The sequence below is a fragment of the Tamandua tetradactyla genome, chromosome 10 (assembly GCF_023851605.1).
Source record: "Tamandua tetradactyla isolate mTamTet1 chromosome 10, mTamTet1.pri, whole genome shotgun sequence".
NCBI lineage: Eukaryota > Metazoa > Chordata > Mammalia > Pilosa > Myrmecophagidae > Tamandua > Tamandua tetradactyla.
The window spans coordinates 9,913,535-9,936,671 of NC_135336.1; the positions used below are offsets into that span (position 1 = coordinate 9,913,535).

At 35.7% G+C, this 23,137-nt stretch overlaps 1 pseudogene; it reads right to left on the minus strand.

The window, feature by feature from the left end:
- Positions 1 to 1,276: 1,276 nt before the first annotated feature.
- On the minus strand, positions 1,277 to 5,157 carry LOC143648912 (pre-mRNA-splicing factor RBM22 pseudogene; annotated as a pseudogene).
- Between the last annotated feature and the right edge of the window lie 17,980 nt (positions 5,158 to 23,137).

Consider the following 23,137-nt stretch of genomic DNA (forward strand, 5'->3'; position numbering starts at 1 on the left):
TTAAGAAAATCTCAAGGAATCTACAAAACAACTACTAGAACTAAATGAGTGACTTTAGCAAGGTTGCAGTATAAAAGAAAAAATCAGTTATTATCATACTAGCAGCAAACAACTGGAAAATAAATTTTTCATTTATAGCATCATCAAAGTAACATAAAATGTTTGGTAATAAATCTAGTAAATGATGTTCAAGATCTCTATGCTAAAAACCACAACCACTGTTGAGAAAATTGAAGATCAATGGAGAGATATATGATGCTCATAGATTGGGAGTCTCAATAATTTTGAAATGATAGTGTTCACCAAAATTGGAGGATTTTTTTTGAAAATTGACCCAATTTTATCATTTAATCACACAACACAATACAACGTCACATTTCCTTTACCATCTATAATTCATATTATATCCAAACATTCTAAGACCAATAGTTACTCCCTTGCTCAGGAGCAAAGGTATTAAAATGAGATGCTGAAGATTTACACAGGTGAATGATGGAGATTAAAGTCTGGCTGTACACAAGTTTTCCATTCAAACACTCTCCAGTGCTTTTTGTTCCCATTTATTGAAATGTTTCACAGAAGTTATTTAAAATAATCTCATTCCAGATGATATTCAACTCCATGAAGTTTGGATTTTATTTTTGTCTTTAGGTGTAGGGAAGTAAAGCTATCAGCCAGATTCCTTTAGTAAAAAATGAGAAAAAGAAGAGGGCAGGGGAAGAAATCTGGACTGCGCTGGATGCTATTCTCTTTTTGCTTTTCCAATGGTGTGACTTCAGAAAAGTTTAATCATATTCATGCTACTACATGATTAGAATTAGTAGTCTTTTTGTAGTTGATAAAAAGGAAAATATCCAATGGACTTAAAAATGGTCAAAAGCGTTTTTTTGTTTGTTTGTTTTTTGTTTTTAATCACAGGTCAATTATTTTCCAAAATAAAGACAGAAAATGAACATATAATTGGGATGATAACTCTGCTGGGTATTTCAATTCATTCAGTCACCTGTCCTCCATATAGGAAAGGTGAGCAGGTATTAGGTTTTATTAATAATGCCATACTAGTAGTCAGATGCATTGATGGCAGCTCATTTGAAGTTCATCCATTCTTTGAGTATATGTAGGAAGGCATGGCTATAGTTCTCTGACTGCCCACATCAGAACACATTCAGCTACCATGGAAACTAAAAAGGAAGACAAATGTATTTATTTCAAAGATCATTTATTGGGATTTTTAAGCATCCTGTCTTCCATAAAGCTCAAGTGTGGTGATAATGTGCTAATGACTGCTGTGTTTTTCAACATGTGATCCCATCCCCTGAGAGTCCTGTGAAGGATAGTGGGTTGTGTCCTGGAGCCTTCATGAAAGAAAGGGGTAGTCTCATTGAGTGGAACGTGTGTGTCCCCAAACCTGGGGACTGGAGCACAGCAATACCAAGGGTTGGTGGCAGTCCAATTTTCACCACATCTGGAGGACCACTTGGGGTAGGTTGAAGAAGTTGGCAGAGGCTACTTATTCTGCTGCAGAAAGAGGAGGAAAAGATTCTGGCAGCCCTGGGAAAAGCTCTAGCTTGATTTCAAACTCTGTGGTTCTATCCTTCTCTTTATCTTTCCCTCTGGTTGTGTGGGATCTTCCCCATTTCTCATTGAACCTGTGGTCACTGACAATCTACTTATTAAAGGATATTTTGTCAGCCACATCTGCAGCTTGTCTTGTGGCAAAGTGGATGAAAGCACATTGCTTTCTCTGCATAACAGTTATTGTCCAAATCTCTACAGACAGGTAGAAATTATTTATTAGATCTGTCTCAGTAATGGTATCTCCCAGGCCACCAACATAGTATGGTGACAGTCTTATTCTCTGACCAGTCCAGACAAAGTATTGTTGGAGCTTGCTTTGGAAGCTTAAGTGCTTCTAAACAGGATCATAACATCAGTCTTTGATATTCTAATCAGCAAGGGGGCCATCTGGATCTGTTGTCTTCTCGTATCTTTATGGACACTCCTCTCCTCTCTTATATCCTCCTTTCACCCAGAAGAAGCAAATGTAGGGTCGATTATGTTTATAGTAGAGTGTGGTCTGGGCTGGTTTGAGCATGATGTCACTGGTACATGTGGGTTTCTCCAGCATACCGACTGTTTCTGTTTCATTAGATTTAGAAATCTCTTTCTCCAAATTTTGTGTGTAGTACTTTCTGCCACCATCTGATTTGGCACGTCATCCTTGCAAAATAATTCTGCATCAAAAATCTGGATGGACAGGCCATATTCTAGGTCCAAGAGGCAAGTCTGGCAGATATTCTTCAATTTGCTGCAAGTTTGACATCCTTCGGCCTTCTTGAAATACATGTGAACCCTGGGCACCTGTGGGTGAATGGCCTGGCACAGATTTTTGCATTCCTTCCCATGATTTTCTTTGGCCATTCTGATTAATAGGTTTTCTCCAAGACATGTCTGGCATGGTGCTAGGAAGTCCGCAGCCTCCCAGCTCTACCTGTTATAGGTACTGGAACACAGAGAGGCGCCATCTTGAAAACATCCAGAGTTAGTGGAGACTTTCTAGTTCAGGACTTATTTATTTTACTGGATTTCAAGATTCATTATAAAGCAACAATAATCAAGACAGTTTTGCATCTGTAAAGCATAGACATGCAGATCAGTGGAAGAGAATAGAGAGTTCAGAAATAGACATTCATATATATTATCAAATAATTTTTAACAAAAATGCCAACACAACTTAATGAGGAAAGAAAAATCTTTTCAGTGCAAACAGTGCTAAAAAAATAAAACTTTTAAATAGGAAAATACAGAACATCAATCATTACCTGACTTCATTCAAAGAAATTAATTCAAAGTGGATCACAGACTGAAATGTAAGAACTAAAAGTGTAAAGCTTCTGGAATAAAACAGGAAGATATCTTTGTGAAGTTGAGGTAGGGAAAGATTTTTTTTAAGAAAAACATAAAAATCATGAACAATAACAGAAGACAAAATCATAAACTGGACTTCCATCAAAGAAAAATTTGCTTATAGAAAATGAAAAGGCAAGCCACAGATTGGGAAGAAATATTCGTGACACATGCATCAAAGGATTTGCATGTAGAATGTATTTTAAAGACCTTCCAATTCAATAATATCCCAATTTTTAAAATGAGCAAACTTTCAAAATAAGCTTTCTAAAAGAAGATAAACAAATGGCCAGCAATCACATAAAAATATGTTCAGTATCTTCAGTCATAAGAGGAATGAAAATAAAAATCGTATGTTATATTGTACATAGCTATTAGAACAGCTATTAAAAAGACCACCTATTTTGTATTGGCAAAGATGTAAAGTAACTACAACTCTCATACATCATTGGCGAGAACGTAAAATGAGATACAACTGTTTTAGAAAACAATTTGGGAATTTCCTGAATATTTAAATATACATTCCCTTGATGACCCCCTCATTCTATTCTGAGGTACAAGCGTACCTTGAATATATTACCGATTCACTTGCAGAACACTGCAACAAAGCACATCACAATAATGCAAGCCATGCAAATTTTTTAGTTTCCCAGTGTTTTAGTTTGCAGGCTGTCAGAATGCCATGCACCAGAAATGGAATGGCTTTTAAAAAGGAGAATTTATTAAGTTGCAAGTTTACAGTTCAAAGGCCATGAAAATGTCCAAATTAAGGCATCCAGAGAAAGATACCTGAACTCCAAAGAAAGGGCCAATGAAGATCAGGGTTTCTTTCTCAACTGGGCAGGCACATGGGTGATATCTGCTAGTTTTCTCTCCAGTCTTCTCCAATGATATCTGCTAGTTTTTTCTCCAGGCTTCTCCAGTAGCTTCCCTGGGGCTCTGTTTGGTTCTGTTGGTTCTGTCAGTTCTGGTGACTCTAAAGTTTTTCCAAAATGATTCCCTCTTTAAAGTAAGCAACTCCACCTTGAATGAGTGGAGACACATCTCCATGAAAACCATCTAATACAAGGTTACTACTCACAGTTGAGTAGGTCACATCTCCATGGAAACAATAAAAATACCCCACTCAGCAATATTGAATAAGGATTAAAGGACATGGTGTCATGGTCAGGTTCATGTGCCAACTTGGACAGGTGGTGGTACCTGTTTGTCTGGTTGGGCAAGCGCTGGCCTGTCTGTTGCAAGGAGGACATTTCATAGAATTAGATCATGATCATGTCAGCTGCATCCACAGTTGATTCCTTTTGTAATCAGCCAAGGGGCGTGTTTTCTGCAATGAGTGATGCTCAATCTAATCACTGGAAGCCTTTTAAGGATGATTCAGAAGAGACAGGTTCTCTTTCTGCTTTGGCCGGTGGGCCTCTCCTGTGGAATTTGTCCAGACTCTCCATCAGAATTATCAGCTTCACAGTGTGCCCTGCAGATTTCGAACTCTGCATTATCACAGTTATGTGAGAAACTTTTATAAATTTTATATTTGCTAGTGTTTCCTGTTGATTCTATTTCCCTAGAGAACCCTAACTAATACACATGGCTTTTCTGGGGTAAGAGCTTCAAACCGGCACACCCAGTGGATATAAAGTTATGCTTAAACTGTATTATAATCTATTAAGTGTGCAATAGTGTTATGCATACAAAAATAATGTACATACCTTAATTTAAAAATATTTATAGTTAAAAAATGCTAATCATCATCTGAGGCTTCAGTGTGCCATTATCTTTTTGTTAGTGGAGGACATTGCTTGATGTCAATGGCTGCTGATTGATCAGGATGATTGTTGCTGAAGGTTGAGGTGACTCTGGAAATTCTTAAGTAACAGAACAATGAAGGTTGCCACATCAATTGACTTTTCCTTTCATGAAAGATCTCTCTGTAGTATGTAACACTGTTTGAGTCAATCCTTTCAAACCCTGCCACTGCTTTATCAACTAAGTTTATTTAATATTCTAAATCTTTTATTGTCATTTCAACAATGTTCACAGCATCTTCACCAGGAATTAATTCCATCTCAGGAAACCACTTCCTTTGCTCATTCGTAAGAAGCAACTTGTCATCCATTCAATTTTACCATGAGACTGCAGCAATTTAGTCACATATTGAGGTTCCACTTCTAATTCCAGTTCTCTTGCTCTTTCCACCACATCTGCAGTAAGTTCCTCCACTGAAGTCTTGACACCCCTCGGAGTCATCCATGAGGGTTGGAATCAACTTCTTTCAAACTCTCGTTGTTGATATTTTGACTTCCTCTCACGAATTATGAATGTTCTTAGAGGCATCTAGAATGATGAATCCTTTCAAGAAGACCCATCAGAGGAATCACTGTTTATGACAGCTGTAGCCTTAGGATATGTAAATATTTAAATAGTAAGGCCTGATAGTTGAAATGACCCCTTGATCTACAGGCCACAGAATGGATGTTGTGTTAGCAGGCATGAAAGCAACTTCAAACTCTGTACATCCCTATAAGAGCTATTGTCTTGTTAATGAACAGTGATATTTCTTTTTCATATTTTTATTGATAAATCTTACCATGCAAATATTTCAAGCGTGGTATAGAATCAATGGCATCACGTATTTGTGTATTCAGCACCATGATCATTTTTTTGAACATTTGCACTACTGCAGAAAAAGAAATAAAAAGAAAAAAGGAAAAGCTCATAAATACCATGCCCCTTACCCATCACTCTTATTGACCACTAGTATTTTCATCTACCCAATTCATTTTAACCCTTTCCCCCCCAATATTAGTTTATTTATTTTTTAGCCATATTTTTTTACTCATCTGTTCATACCCTAGATAAAAGGAATATCAGACGCAATGTCACCTTCTAAAAGCTATATCATTATACAGTTGTCTTCAAGAATCAAGGCTCCCAGTTCATGCATTTCCCCTCAAAAAACAAAAACCAAAACAAACAAACAAAAATTCAGCAAATGGTGCTGCAATAATGGGATACTTAAATGGAAAAACAATGAAATGTGACCCAGACATACAGATTACAAAAAAAAAAATAAAAAAGAATCAAGACTACTGGAACCAGCTTAACAGTTTTAGATACTATTCTCTAGCCACTCCAATGCACTATAAACTAAAGAGGGATATCTATATAGAGCATATGAACAACCTTCAGGATAATCTCTCGACTCTGTTTGAAATCTCTCTGGCTAGTATCTTTTTGATTGTTTCCATGGAGATGTGACCCACCAAAAATTGTGGGCAGCAACTTTTATTTTTTAACTTTTTTATTGTACAGTATAACATATATGCAAAGTAAAGAAATAAAAAAGCAATAGTTTTCAAAGCACTCTTCAACAAGTAGTTACAGGACAGATCCCAGAGTTTATCATGGGCCATCATACAATCCTCTCAGGTTTTTTTTCCTTCTAGCTGCTCCAGAATATAGGAAGCTAGAAGGCTTAAATTATTTTTATTATCACAATCAATTTTTTTTCCTTTTTTTATTGTGAAAAATAACATATATATGAAAAAGCAATACATTTCAAGGGACAGCACCACAATTAGTTGTAGAACATATTTCAGAGTTTGACATTGGTTGCAATCCCACAATTTTAAGTTTTCACTTCTAGCTGTTCTAAGATATTGGGGACTAAAAGAGATATCAATTTAATGATTCAGCATTCATATTTCATTTGTTAAATCCTATTTTCACTGTGTAACTCCACCATCACCTTTGATCTTTCCATCCCTCTCATTAGGGGTGTTTGGGCTATGGCCATTCTAACTTTTTCATATTGGAAAGAAATCTTTTCTGAGCAGCTGACCTCAAAAGTGGGTTTAAAGTATTCAGTAAAGCATGTTGTCAACAGATGTCTTCAGTCCAGGCTTTATTGTTCTGTTTATAGAGCACAGGCAGATTTGATTTAACATCGTTCTTAAGGGCCCTAGAAGTTTTGGACTGGTTGGGCATCGGCTTCAACTTAAAATCACCAGCTGCATTAGTCCTTTATAAAAAAGTCAGTCTGTCCTTTTAAACTCTGAAACCAGGCATAGCTTTCTCTGTGGCTATGAAAGTCCTAGATGACATCTTCTTCCAACACAAAACTGATTTGCCTATATTGAAAATCTGTTGTTTAGTGTAGTCACCTTCATCAATTATCTTAGCTAGATCTTCTGGATAATGTGCTGCATCTTCTATATCAATTCTTGCTCCTTCACTTTGTACCTCTAGTTTATAGAGATGAAGGCTTTCCTTGAACCTCATGAACCAATGTTTGGTACCTTCAAACACTTCTTCCACAGCTTCCTCACCTCTCTTAACTGTTATAGAATTGAAGAGAGCCTTGCTCTGGATTCAGCTTTGGCTTAAGGAAATGTTGTGGGTGGTTGGATCTTCTACCCTGACCATATTAAACCTTTCTCCATAACAGCAGTGAGGCTTTTTGCTTTCTAATTCATGTGTTCACTGGAATAACACTTTTAATTTCTTTCAAGATCTTTTCCTTTGCATTCATGACTTGGCAAACTATTTGGTGTAAGAGGCCTAGCTTTTGGCCTATCTCAGTTTTCAACATGTCTTCCTCATTAAGATTAATCATTTCTAGTTTTTGATTTAAAGTGATAGACATGACATGTTCATTCACTTGAACAATTAGAGGCCCTTGTAGGATAATTTTTATGCCAATACTTTTGTGTGTCAGGAAATAGGGTGGTTTGAAGACAGGGAGAAAGAAACAGGAGATGAACCAGTAAGGTGTAGCAGTCAGAGCACACTTAACACTTATCAATTAAGTTGCTGTCTTTTACGGGTGTTGCTTGTGGTGTCCCAAAACAATTACAATAGTAACACCAAAGATCACTGATCATAGATCACCATAACAGATAAAATAATGATGAAAACATTTGAAATTGTGAGAAGTACCAAAATATTACACAGAGAAACAAAGTGAGCACATGCTGTTGGAAAAATGGTGCCAACAGACTTGCTCAATATAGGGTTCACATAAACTTTCAATTTGTAAAGAATGCAATAACTGTGATGTGCAATAAAGCAAAGTGCAATAAAACGAGGTATGCCTGTAAAATCGAAATTGCTCAGAGCTCAAAGGATGAACATATCAGCCAATATCTCAAATATGACTTGATTATAAAACGAATAATGGCTCATTGCAAACAGTTCCTTCATGAAAAACTTCCTAATCTTCCCCAGTTTGAATCCCCACAGCACTTTGTTTGTGTGACTATATGATACCTGTCTTACTTTAATTCACTGGTTTTCAATCAGGATTAATTTTTTCCCCCTAGCCTTTGTTTATTTTTCATCCATGTTTTTCACTCATCTGTCCACACCATAGATAAAAGGAGCATCAGACACAAGGTTTTCACAATCACACAGTCATATTGTGAAAGCTATATCATCATACAATCATCTTCAAGAAACAAAGCTATTGGAACACAGCTCTACAGTTCCAGGCACTTCCCTTTAGCCACTCCAATACACCATAAACTTAAAAAGGGGTTAACTATATAATGCATAAGATTAACCTCCAGGTTTATCTCTAGACTATGTTTGAAATCTCTCAGCCACTGACACTTTATTTTGTCTTATTTCTCTCTTCCTCCTTTTGGTCAAAGGTTTTCTCAATCCCTTGATGCCAAGTCCCAGCTCATCCCAGGATTTCTGTCCCATGTTGCCAGGGAGGTTTACACCCTTGGGAGTCATGTCTCACATAGAGGAGGGAGGGCAGTAAGTTCACTTGCCATATTTGAGCAAAACCAGGGATGATGTCGACCCCAAGGGAACATTTGGCAATGTCTGGAGACACTTTTGGTTGTCACAACTCGACATTGCACGTCAACTCTGAGGTCAGGGATTATACTAAATATCCAACATTGCACGTCATTGTCTTCCACAATAATGGCTGAGATAGAGAAACTACGCTTTAACTTAGGGTTATTGAAGTTGGTTTTTCACCTTTACTTTCAGTTACATTATAAGTGTCTTGGACTGGGTCTTCCTCACTTTGGCTTTCACATGATGTGCAGCGTGTGTCTATTACCTGGTAAGTTAACATTTGCTAAGTTGAATTCTTATTCAATAGCTATCATTTAGTGTCTACTGTGCTTAGAACACATTTAGTGTCCTTGGTTGCCCTCTTTGGAATCTGTGTTTTTTAAAAGTTCAATTTAGTAGTCTTTATCCACTTACGCACTCCTAGATTAATATGGAAATATGTATAAATAGATAATTTATAATGCAATGCAGTATGCACTTAAACAAAAATATGAGGGGAAACCAGGCAGTGGGAAACCCAAAATAAATAGAGGCTAATTCTTTATGGAGGCAAAAGCTATACTTAAGAAATGGCATTGAGTTGGAATTTCAAGACTGAGTAGAATTTCAATAGGTAAAAATATTGAAATATTGAAATAGGAGAGAAGTGTATGACAAATAAGATATTAATAAGTGAAGAAACGATTTTGTCCCAACACTTTTATAACAAACCTAACAAAAATAAAAAGGACTAAGTAACTTTTAAAAATGTTCATTGAATTGTAAAGCAGGAAATGACCTTAGGCTTCATCTACTACAACCCCTAACTTTATGAATAATGGAAATAGAGTACTGGACAGGCAACGTGATTGACAGTGTCTCAGAGAAGTTTCAGCAGTGCTTGACTTCTCATTTGCTCTTTCCATTAAAACCCATTGCCCTACTTTACCTAACATCCAAGGAGCAGCTTATTTTTACCAAATTATGAAGAACTGGAGTGGCTATTTTGTATAATTTGTAGTTCAGTCAGTAACAAACCTCACGTCTTCTGTCTTCACACCACAAAGTGCTTTGAAAGGCTAAGTTTCATTTGGTTTCTGAGAAGTAATGAGCTTTCATGAGATAAATGAAAACAAACTAGAACCTGTTAACTCTATAATAATGCTGGAAAGTTGCTTTGACTATTTTTGTTAAATCAAAGGAAAACTAAAACAAAGTATGGAAATGTGACACTATGACAAAATTCCTTCTTTCTAAAATAGAGAATTTTATTGGTTTATGTAAAACTAGGGGATTTCCTTCCATAGCATTCTATTTTTTTAAATTTATGCAACATTTTCTCTTATCTCTCTCAGGACTATGATTAGAGCATTGTTTTTGGTTGAATTATCTTCAGTTTTTCTGAATTATTTGTATTAGATCCAGTGATATATTTTCTCTGCTTATTTATTTTGTTCTACTCTTTCATTTTGAAAGATTTGTTTTAAGCTTGTCAATCTTTAGCCCTGCATTAATATTTAATACTGAGGCATTAGAATCCAGTAAGGTTCTTATATACAAAATTATTTTATAAAAATAAATACCCCTTGTATATTTGAACAAAATCTATGTGAAAACAAATTTAAGACATTTGAGCAACTTAAATAAGACTTGAAATAATGAAAAAGAAAGTCAGTTTCTCCAAAAGAATGATTTAAAAAACATAAATTCTTTATAAATTAGCATAATAGATAAATTAATAAAACTAATAGAATTTTGGTTTTATAACTAAATTATCTGATTGTAGCGTTCATACGGGAAAATAGACAAAAAGAATATCTAGAAAATTTTTGAAAAACAGAGACATAGGAGTGATTATATTTGAAATATATGATAACAGTATAACAATCTAAATAACATATTAGAAAATAAAATTAAAAGTGACTACCTCACTTCTTACACTAAAATAAATTACAAGTAACTCAGAGATTGAATTGTGAAAATTAAGCCATAAAATAACCAAGAAGAAATTCTGGGACTCTCACACACACACACACATACACATACATGCATAAATGGAGGGAGGCTGTCTTTCCTGAGTATGTAACAAAGCCCCAAAGTCATTCAAGATTGTTTAATTTAGCTGCACAAATATACATACATATATATAATCTGCATGGACAAAAGTAATGTATTTCACTAATATAAACACAGTGAAAAGAGTGAGGAAGATCATTTTAACACTAAGAACATAAAGGTCAGATTTCCTTAGCTTATGTAATGCTCTACAAATCAATAAGCAAAGGATAAACAACACTACTGATAAAAGTGCAAAAAATATGAACAGAAGTGAAGTACATATGATTTTTAAACACATGAAAATATGCTCAACTACACTCATAATAGGAGAAATGCAAATACATAGAAATGGAATTTTTCACTTACCAGAAAGGCAATTGTTTTTTTGGGAGGAGGTGGTGGGTGTATGGTCCGGTGCTTTTTTTTAAATCAATAATACACTGCATTGGTGAGATTGTGAGAAAATAGATAATCCTATGCATTCCTGGTGAAAGAATATTGATATAATCTTATGGAAAAATAGTTGGCAATAACTATCAGCATGAAAATTCACATAAACTTCTAACCACATAATTCTAGGAGTTTATCCTTTAGTAAACTTATGCAAGTGCTCACGAAGAAACAATTTAATGTGGTGGTTAAAACCACTGATGCCCTAGAGTCACACTGTTTAAGTTTGAATCCTGGTTCTGAATTTAATAATCGTGTGTCTTTGGATAAATTATCTGACTTCTTTTATGCCAGTGTTTTCTAATTTTTAAAATGGAGATAATGAGATCAATTACCTCATTAAGTTGCTATGGTTATTGAATCAGAAATACGTTATATGCATGGCTCATAAATTCTATATAATTAGAGTGATCATGCATCTCAGCTTCTCTGGGATAGTCCCGGTTTACATCTGTCCTGTTCTAGCATAATTACTAATAGCCTTGACATTACAGTCTCAAAGTACCCTCATTTTAATGATAAATTATATAGGCATCTTATAAGTATGTAATTGTATATATTGTGGCACTGCTTATAAGAGAAAAAGATTGCAAATATTACCCCTTACTAGGTTACTGGTTAAATATATTTCAGTCCATCCTTTCAAAGGAATACTATACAGCCATCAAAAAGAAAAATAGTTTGGAACAGTTCTTTTTCATACGCTTTTCGGTCTCAGGGCTCCTTAAACTCTTAAGAATTATTGAGAGCCTCAATGGGATATATTTAATGATATTTGACATATTACAAATTAGAAAGAGAAATTTTTAAGAATATTTATTTATAAATAAAAAAATAAATGTACAAATAGAATACGCAAAACATTTTAATGAAAAATTATAGTTTCATTAAAATGTATGTTACTTTACATTTTGGCTAATGTAAAATACCTGATTGCTTCAATATTCAGTATATTATACCATCATGTCATGCAGTTTTTGGAAAAATTCTCTGTACAATCATGAGAGGGTAAGAATGAAAAAGGAAGTAATATTTTATTAGTATTGTAAGAGTAGATTTGACCACATGGCCCCATGTAGTCCTGGAGATCCATTGACTTAGAAGTTAGACCAAAAAAAGAATATATTTTTGAGCAGTATTTTATTATGGACATTGCTTAATATTCTCTATGAACAATGCACCCCTTTATTGCCTATCCCTGGGGTAAAGCACCCCATTACACCATCCCTGGTACACACCACTCTGCCCCAGGAAACCTACTAGACCCAAAATTGTCTGATGAGCCAGAAAGCTTGAGAACTTAACACAATATGTTAAAAGCATTTTGATGTTAAAGTTCAAAAACTGATATATTCACTTACAGTCATTCTTTCACTTTTTTAAAAAGAAATTTTAAGTTTACAGAAAAATCATGCATAAAATACATACAGAGTTCCCATAACTCATGGTCATTTTATTTGGAAAAACATCTAGTGGTACAGAAGTGATTTCCATCATAGAATATGAAAAGAAGTGGGAGATGAGTGCAAAAGTCCTAGAAAGAAAAAAATAAAGTCAACAATTCATTCTCTGGAATCCAAACAGAAGATCCAAACACACTCACACTAAAGCGGTAGTATTACAGGAAAGTAGGAGGCATTTAAATCACTGAACACTTGAAGAAAATAGCTAATTATCATTCTGAGAGAATTACTGTTGTAAATTCAGTCATTCAGCCTCTGTTTTTGCAACTTGGCATTTTCCACAAAGAAGAATCATCTGCCCTTCTCAAAAATCTTCTTTTCCAGGATCTTCCAAGTTTCTGCCAGTACAGCCGTGATTCACCAGCTTGGGGGGTCCCTGAAAGGGAGGCGGGAGGGGAGAGAATGGCCAGTGCCTACACGCTGACAAGTTTCCCAAAAGTCCCTGGGCATCCTCTGGTGACGATTCAGCTGTGGAGTCACAGAAAATATTCTGAACATCTTAATGAAGTTAGCTTTATGGAAATTAAACCAAAAAAGACATGAAGTGTAGAGTATTTCTTCCAATGTAGCTTGAAATGAAAGATGCTAAGATCAGTGGGAAAGTACAATTATAAACACAAGGAAGGTGGGTGCAAGTGGAGGCTGACAAATGCAATTGTGATGAATTTGGAAGCTGAAGCTATAACTTCAAAGAAGAGGAAGGAAAAAATAGTGCAGGAATGCAATAAAATGGGTGGGAAAATGAAAGGAGAAGAGGAATGGCAGGGAAGGTGAATGACTTTGGTAATGGAGCATGAGGTCCCTGAGATTACAGGTTGTCAGAGCCAGAAGTCACTTTGAAAACCATCCATGCCAGTTTTACAAATAAGGCCCAAAGTAGTTAAAGTCATAAGGCTTGTTTTTTTTTCCTTTCTTAATGTTGTTAATTTCTTAATCATCAAATAAATGATAAGACATGTAATAACTCTTGGAATCTCCATGTTTTTTGAGGGGATTCATATCACTGGCATTGTTTTTTATTACTGTTTCATTTCACATACTAATATTTAAATACTTTAATGATATGTAAAATGATATAACCATAGTGAATGTAATACCACCCTGTCACATCTAAAGTCCAAAATAATGACTTGAACTTTATAATTTTAGATTAACCATATTATTAAAGTTTAAAAACAGTTTTGATGCTTATTGCTTACAGACCCTGTACTTAATTCTTCAGAGAAACCTTAAATTAATTCAACAAGGTTCTTGACCTCCATTGATTTTCGGTTATTAAAGTGATACTAAGCAGAGGAAAACTAAAATAAAGTCATTTGTAAAGAGGCATTGAGAGACTAGGTCATGGAGTGTTCGATTCTGAATAGAGAGCTTGAAAATAAGTCATGAAATTAAATGAAGGAGAGACTTTGAAGGAATAGCATGATTGCAGTGGATATAGATTGGGAAAGCTGAAGGAATATACACAGAAAGGCAGGAAGGTTGGAAATTCTAGTGTGTTTCTTAGGAAAAGCAAACACACTGTGAGTGGTTGAGGTGGGAGAGTGTGTGCAGTTTGGCTTAAAGTTGTTGTCCTTGCCAATGCATAGCCTCGTCTTGGAAGTACTTGCTTGTACATCCAGCATTCACTCAGGGCCTTCTCTTAGATAGTTATGATTATGATCATGTGATCTGTTTCCAAAAACACCTCCCCACCCCTGGATTGGAGAGCTACTATTCCATAATGGCAAAAAGGCGAAGAGCCCAGTCGTATTCTCTCTCAATGAACTGAACCTGTAAATACGAAAGTTCAATGGAAGATGAAGCTGAAAGAGAATATATAAAGATGCAATCAGGACCAAATTGTGATTACCAGGTGTTCTAGTTTGCTAGCTGCTGGAATGAAATGCAACCGAAATGGAATGGCTTTTAAAAAGGGGAATTTAATAAGTTGCTAGTATATAGTTCTAAGGCCAAGAAAATGACCCAATTAAAACAAGTCTATAGAAATGTCCAGTCAAAGGCATTCAGGGAAAGGTACCTTGATTCAAGAAGGCTGATGAAGTTCAGGGTTTCTCTCTCAAGTAAGAAGGCACATGGCGAACAGGGTCAGGATTTCTCTCTCATCTGGAAAGGCATGTGGTGAACACAGTGTTATCTGCCAGCTTTCTCTCCTGGCTTCCTTTCATGAAGCTCCCTGGGAGGCATTTTCCTTCTTCATCTCCAAAGGTCACTGGCTGGTATACTCTCTGCTTCTCCTGGCTATGTCATTCTCTCTCAGAATCTCCCGCTTTCTCCAAAATGTTTCCTCTTTTATAGGATTCCAGTAAACTAATCAAGACCCACCCAAATGAGTGGAGACACGTCTCCACCTAATCCAGTTTAACAGCCACTCTTGGTTAAATCACATGTCCAGGGAGATGACCTAATTACAGTTTCAAACAGTCAATATTTAATAGGAACTATTCTGCCTCTATGAAATGGGATTTTGATTAAAACATGGCTTTTCTAGGGTCCATACATCCTTCCAAACCAGCACACCAGGTGAAAGAAGCTCTGTGTTAAGAAACTATGAGGCTCTTAAGAGAGTCAGAAAGTGGCTTATCCCTAAAGCTACTTAATTCCCTAATGTGTTCTCATAAACTTTCTTTATCCTAAGTGATCTTGAGAGTCTCTGATTCTCAAAGAGTCTCCAAAAGAACCTGCCTAATCCAAGGACCATGAAAGCTAGTAAAAAATTAGGCCTCATCTTAGAGTGCTTCCCATGGCAAGCTAGGTATTTTAGACTAAACAGTATATACTAATAGCTGTTTATTTAAAACGTAGCAAAGATGCTTATTATAATACTTAGAGCTCCCTATTCATTCGATTGGGTCAAGGACTCAGAATCTACATTTTTCACGGGGTCCCCTGGAGATTCTGAATCATAAGTTTCATGGAACCCACTTTTGAGAAACTTTGCTATATATATTTTTTCTAGTAAGGAATTCCCATAATAATATCTATGTGTGTTGCAGGTAAGTGACTAGGGCAGATGGAAAGAAAGAGGGGGACCAGAAAGTAAGCTATTGGAATATTTCAGATAGGAGATAATGATTGTGGAAAAAAGATTACTTTTGATGTAATAGATAATTTGCAACAAGATTCCTCTAGTGTAACCTAGAACCATCTGTACTGTCTCAATTTCTCACCCCGTATTCCCTTTATCTCCCTCTCTTATTTTTATCTATGTCATATCTATTTCAGGAGAATTAAGTACAATTCTATATATTAATGTGAGGATTGCCACATGTGACATCTGGATCCAGTGATCTGACCAAAATTACCTCAGTCGATTGCTGAGAAAACTCCTGAAAGACTATAGATTTAGTGAAAATGAAAAAGATCTGAGAGTAGGAAGGGCTATAACTTTTTTTTTATTCCTAAATATTTTATTCTTTTGGTTGCAATTATAAATGGAATTTTTTCTTGAGTTCTCCCTCAGATTGTTCACTACTAGTATATAGAAACACTACAGATTTTTGAGTGTTGATCTTGTAACCTCCCACTTTGCTGTACTCATTTATTAGTTCTAGTAGTTTTGCTTGGATTTTTCCGGGTTTTCAACATATAGTATCATATCATCTGGCAACAGTGAAGGTTTTACTTCTTCCTTTCCAATTTTGATGCCTTGAATTTCTTTTTCTTGTCTAATTGCTCTGGCTATAAATTCCAGTACAATGTTGAGTAACCATGGTGATAATGGACATCTTTGTCTTGTTCCTTATCTTAGGAGAAAAATTTTCAGTTTTTCCCCATTGAGGATGATGTTAGTTGTGGGTTTTTCATATATTCCCTTTATCATGTTGAGGAAGTTCCCTTCTATTCTGATCCTTTGAAGTGTTTTCAACAAGAAAGGATGTTGAATTTTGTCAAATGCCTTTTCTGAGTCAATTGAGATGATCATGTGGTTTTTCTGCTTAGATTTATTGATATGGTATATTACATTAATTGGCTTTCTTATGTTGAACCATCTTCGCACACCTGTGATGAATCCTACTTGGTCATGGTGTATAACTCTTTTAATGTGGTGTTGGATTCGATTTGTAAGAATTTTGTTGAGGGTTTTTACATCTGTATTCATTAGAGAGATTGGTCTGTAGTTTTCTTTTCTTGTGATATCTTTGTCTGGCTTTGGTATAAGGGTGATATTGGCTCCATAGAATGAGTTAGGTAGCCTTCCCTCCTCCTTATTATTATTTTTTTTTTTTTTGAAGAGTTTAAGCAGGATTGATACTAATTCTTTCTTGAGTGTTTGGTAGAATTCACAAGTGAAGCTATCTGGTCCTGGACTTTTCTTTTTTGGGAGCTTTTTGATGACTAATTCAACTTCTTTACTTGCGATTTGTTTGTTGAGGTTGTCTATTTCTTCTCAAGTCAATGTTGATTGTTCATGCCTTTCTAGGAAGTTGTCCATTTCATCTACATTGTCTAGCTTATTAGCATAAAGTTGTTCATAGTATTCTCTCATTACATCCTTTATTTCTGTGGAGTCAGTGGTTATGTCTCCTCTTCCACTTCTGATTTTATTTATTTGCATCCTCTCTCTTCCTCTTTTTGTCAACCTCGCTAAGAGTCCATTGATCTTATTGTTTTTCTCATAGAAACAACTTCTGGTTTTGTTGATTTTCTCAATTGTTTTCATGTTCTTAATTTCATTTATTTCCGCTCTAATCTTCATTATTTCTTTCCTTTTGCTTGCTTTTCAGTTAGTTTGCTATTCTTTCTCTAGTTCTTCCAAGTGGACAGTTAATTCCTCCAGTTTTGCTCTTTCTTCTTTTTTGATATAGGCATTTAAGGCAATAAATTTCCCTCTTACCACTGCCTTTGCTGCATCCCTTAAATTTTGAAATATTGTGCTTTCATTTTCATTTGCCTTAAAACATTTACTGATTTCTCTTGTAACTTCTTCCTTGACCCACTGGTTGTTTAGGAGTATGTTGCTGAGCTCTTCCATATATTTGTGAATTTTCTGGTCTTCTGCCTATTATTGATTTCCAACCTCATTCCTTTATGATCTGAGAAAGTGTTTTGTATGACTTCAATCTTCTTAAATTTATTGAGACTTGCTTTGTGACCCAGCATATGGTCTATACTTGAGAATGATCCATGAGCACTTGAGAAAAAGGTGTATCCTGCTGTTGTGGGGTGTAATGTTCTATAAATGTCTGTTAAGTTTGGCTCATTTATTGTATTATTCAATTCTCTGTTTCTTTATTTATCCTCTGTCTAGATGTTCTGTCCACTGATGAGAGTGTGGAATTGAAGTCTCCAACTATTATGGTAGATGTGTCTATTTCTCTTTTCAGTGTTTTCAGTGCTTGCCTCATATATTTTGGAGCACTCTGGCTTGGTGCATAAATATTTATGATCATGTCTTCTTGTAGAATTGTTCCTTTTATTAGTGTATAGGGTTCTTCTTGTCTCTTTTAATTGTTTTACATTTGAAGTCTAATTTGTTGGATATTAGTATAGCTACTCCTGCTCTTTTCTGATTGTTGTTTGCATGAAATATCTTTTCCCAACCTTTCACTTTCAATCTATGTTTATCCTTGGGTCTAAGATGTGTTTCCTGTAGATAGCATATAGATGGGTCCTGTTTTTTAATCCATTCTGCCAGGCTATGTCTTTTGATTGGGGAGTTTAATCAATTAACATTTAGTGTTATTACTGTAAGGGCAGTACTTTCTTCTACCATTTTGCCTTTTGGGTTTTATATGTCACAGCTAATTTTTCTTCTTTTTACCTTTACTGATAAATGAAGTGTAGTCTTCATTTCTACACTCTTCTCCACACCTCTCTCTCCTGTCTTTTCCTATCTGTTTCTAGTGCTCCCTTTAATATTTCTTGCAGAGCCAGTCTCTTGGTCACAAATTCTCTCAGTGATTTTTTGTCTGAAAATTTTTTAATTTCCCCCTCATTTTTGAGGGACAATCTTGCTGGATATAGAATTCTCTGTTGGCATTTTTCTCTTTTAGTATCTTGAATATATCATACCACTGTCTTCTTGCCTCCATGGTTTCTACTGAGAAAGCTACACATAGTCTTATTGGGCTTCCCTTGTATGTGATGGATTGTTTTTCTCTTTCTGCTTTCAAGATTCTCTCTTTCTCTTTGACATCTGACATTCTGATTAGTAAGTGTCTTGAAGTATGTCTATTTGGATCTGTTCTGTTTGGGGTATGCTGTGCTTCTTGGATCTGTAATTTTAAGTCTTTCATAAAAGTTGGGAAATTTTCAGTGATAATTTCCTCCTTTAGTTTTTCTCCTCCTTTTCCCTTCTCTTATCCTTCTGGGACACCCACAACATGTTTATCCATGCACTTCATGCTATTGATCAATTCCTTGAGTCCCTGCTCATATTTTTCCATTCTTTTCCCTATATTTTATTTTGATTGTCAGATTTCAGATTTTCTGTCCTCCAGTTCAGTAATCCTATCTTCTGCCTCTTGAAATCTAACATTGCAGGCTTTCATTGTTTTTTTCATCTCTTCTACTGTGCCTTTCATTCCCATAGGTTCTGTGATTTGTTTTTTCAGAATTTGATTTCTTCTTTTTGTTAATTCCTTGCCTTCTTTATATCTTCCCTCAATTCATTGATTTGATTTTTGATGAGGTTTTCCATGTCTGTTCGAACATTCTGAATTAATTGTTTCAACTCCTGTATCTCATTTGAATTGTTGGTTTGTTTCCTTTGACTGGGCCGTATCTTCAATTTTTCTAGTATGATCCATTATTTTTTGCTGGCATCTAGGCATTTAATTTCCTTCATTAGTTTATTCTGGAGATTGGTTTCATGTTTTTTTTTTACTCAGAATTTTCTTGCTGGATGATTTTGTTCTCTATCTGTTCTTTGACATTCAGTTCACCTTATTCTAGACATCTAGCTTTAGGTTTTGTTTAACAGATCAGAATTTTTCAGTTCTTGTTTCTTGCCCTGCCTTTATGGTACTTTCCCCCACCCTTAGGAGCATCTAATTAGGTATTATAGACCCCAGTCAGATTTTCCCAGACCAAACTGGCCTCCTCTCAGGAGGAAAAAGTCACCTGCATCAGTTTTCCCTGAGGGTGAGACTCCCCAGCAGGTTGAAAGACCTTCCTATGAAGCCTCTGGACTCTGTGTTTTTTCTGTTCTTCCCATTATGTAGCACTTGTCTGCCTGTGGGTCCCACCAGCATAAAGTGATGTGGTACCTTTAACTTCAGTAGACTTTTCCTGCTGGAGGTGTGGTTGCGACAGAGGAGAGGTTGCAGAATGGCTTTAATTGCTTCCGTTTTCCAGATCCTCATGAAGGGCTACATCTTAATGCAGAGAAATAATTTATATAACTATTGGACTCTTAAAATTCTTTTAAGGTAAGGAATAATAATATTTATAAAATGGGAAAAATAGGGGGGTGCAAGGATAATTCAGTGGTAGAATTCTCACCTGCCATGTGGGAGGCCCGAGTTTGGTTCCCAGTCCATGCACTTGCCCAAAAATAAACAAACAAGCAAAACAAACAAATGAAATACAACAAACAAAAATTCAACAAATGGTACTGCAATAACAGGATACGTACATGGAAAAATAATGAAATGTAACTCCACCATACAGTATACCAAAAAAAGTGGGAAAGGTAAAAATCAGGCACTAGTAATTGTGTAATGAAGGTTTACTTAGAATAGAGGCCTTTGTTGATCTTAAAAAACAGTAAGTGGATACATGCTTTTGATGATTGGCAAATAAATGGAAAATTGAGCATGATGATCCAGATGGAGCAAAGCTCAGACTGCAGTATTCTTGCCATTTTCCTACTTAATAGGGTTTTCAATTGGAGTGCTCAATAAAGGTAACTTTACTGATTAGACATCAACAAAAAGGGACCTTTGAATCATCGTTATTATTTACTTTTTTTTGGGGGGGTGCATGGTCCCTGAATTAGACCTGCATTATTTACTTTTGAATTTTGGTATTTTAAGGACCAAAGCCCTTTTCCTGTGTCTCTAATTGTTTTTGAAGTCACATAACCTATCATGTTGTGATGAGTCACATGAATAAAAGTTCATCCAAAAGAGGAAATAAAAGGGAAATAAAGAAGAAAAGGTGAGAAGCTTGAAGACACTATCAGTTCTTCAATCAAGACTTTAATGATAAAATGAAACTCAAAGAGTACAGAGAAGATAGGATTTAACAAATGAATATGATTGCTGAATCACTAAAGTGATACCTCTTTTAGCCACCAGTATCTTAGAGCAGCCAGAAGTAAAAAACTAAAATTGTGGAATTGTAACCCATGTCAAACTCTGAAATATGTTGTACAACTAATTATGGTGCTATGCTTTGAAATTTATTGCTTTTTTGTATATATGTTCTTTTCACAAAAAAGAAGAAAAGTCAATTGTAATGATAAAAAAAATATTTATTACTTCTAACCTCAATATTCTGGAGCAGTTAGAAGGAAAAATCTGAGAGGATCGAATGGTAGCCCATGTCAAACTCTGGTATCTATCCTGTAACTACTTGCTGAAGAGTGCTTTGCAAAGTATTCCTTTTTCATTTCGTTGCTTTGTATATACATTATAATATACAATTAAAAAATTTATAAAAAAAAGAGTCAGAAAGGTAACCTCAAAGCATTTTTGGTGTGAACTATCAACAATTCTGAGTTCCCCACTTATTTTTTTGCATCATTCTGCATGATGTGTGTTGCAAAAAAAGAAACTGAATAACTGGGCTCAGATATCCTTTCTGATGTTCGATTTAATAGCCGATCTGCACAGACTTCTAATTACCTTCAGTTGAAAAGGAAGCACATTTTCTTTAAGAGAACATGACTCTAGGTAAACCAAATCGATAGCACTACAGAATAATTTTAGCGTCTTGTTGCTATGACCCCTCTTGTACCTATGTCATCCCTTATCATAAGTGTTTTTGAGTATTAAATAGTGACGTAAAATTAAAGGTATGATAAAAAGATCAATTAACAAAAGGTGACATTATGGAATAATTTAATGTCAGTACTCTACTTAATGGAAACATAATTTTCTCATAGCATACATTAGCACATGTGTCTTATGATGCAATGACTTTAAGAGCTGGCACTTGGGGAACAGGTTGAGAGTTTTAGTTTAAAAGCTTCTCACAAGTATAAAAAGTAAAATGAAATAAGTCTATTTCTGATATGGCTGGGAAAAAGCTTGGTCTTTCCTTTAATTAACTCTTGGATGACCCAGAACAACTGAATGTTAACATAAAACATCCCCGTTTTAAGGAGAAGACACAGTAGCCCAGTTCTTAGCAATGAAGATTTATCCTCTGCCAAGCACCTTTGCATGGTAGGATGTCAAACTAGGGTTTCACCCATTTAGTGTTAGAAAGCAAGTGATCCTGGGGGGAGGGAAAAAAGGGAAAGATCTGGAAGAGGAAGGCAGGGGACTGAACGAATGATGCTGAGTTCAGAAGAGTCACATAATCATTTGCCTACCATGGGCTTCAATCTGGAAGTACCAAAACAGCTTCATTTAATGAGAAGATTTATCTTTGGTGTGTATGGAGCAAGAGTTGACCTGACATTGTTTAAACAGACACACCAGAATACAAGTGTTGAAAGCTGGTGCCTTGCTAAAATACTCAAGGAATCTCATAATAAAAACATTCAAAACATGTAATCTAAATCCTTTTCAAAGGGCATCTCACATTAATCCCTCATCTGGGGTTTCTTATTTTTATAGCAACATTTATCACTTTAATGTAACTTTAGTTTAGTGGCTAAAAGCTATGATAGAAAACCTGTACCGAACATTGGAACATTAATGACTTAAACAAAAAGGAAATACTTGAAAGACCAGCCAGTGTTCTAGTTCTTTCTTCTAGGTTATAATCACAGATGCAGGAAGCAATTGCTGCTATATAAATAATGCTGCAATGTGGTTAATGTTGGCAAGACCAGACTTATTTGTGATGCTAAAGGGTAAATAACAAAAGGTTTGACAAACTGACTCAAGGGAGAACTGTGTGTTTTTGTGTGGGGGGAGATGAAAGGGGAGTGGGAAGGGGGAGGGGGATGAATTCAAACAGTTCTCTGCTTCTATGGCAGATTTTTCCAAAGAAGAAAATATAAGGGTGGAGATGAGATTTAGGGGGTGGAGGGTAGAAATACCAGGGCATCATAGCAGCACAGATGGCATTGAGACTCACTGCCTCCCACCTGAGCCTATGGATATCGCATAAGAACAAGCATGGGTGCGGGTGTGGGGAAAGTTTGGGAAGGCATTGCAAACTCTAAGTATGAGGGGGAAATCCCAGTTTTTGTGAAATTGAATTTCCTACCTTGCTTCAGAAACTTTTTTTTCTGACATTTGTGTGACCTTGGGCATGTCACTCACCCTTCCTTGAATCATTCTGTGGACATTTATGAAATGGCCAGAGTTGAGCACAGTGAGGATGCAATGGCTGCCCAGGTGAAC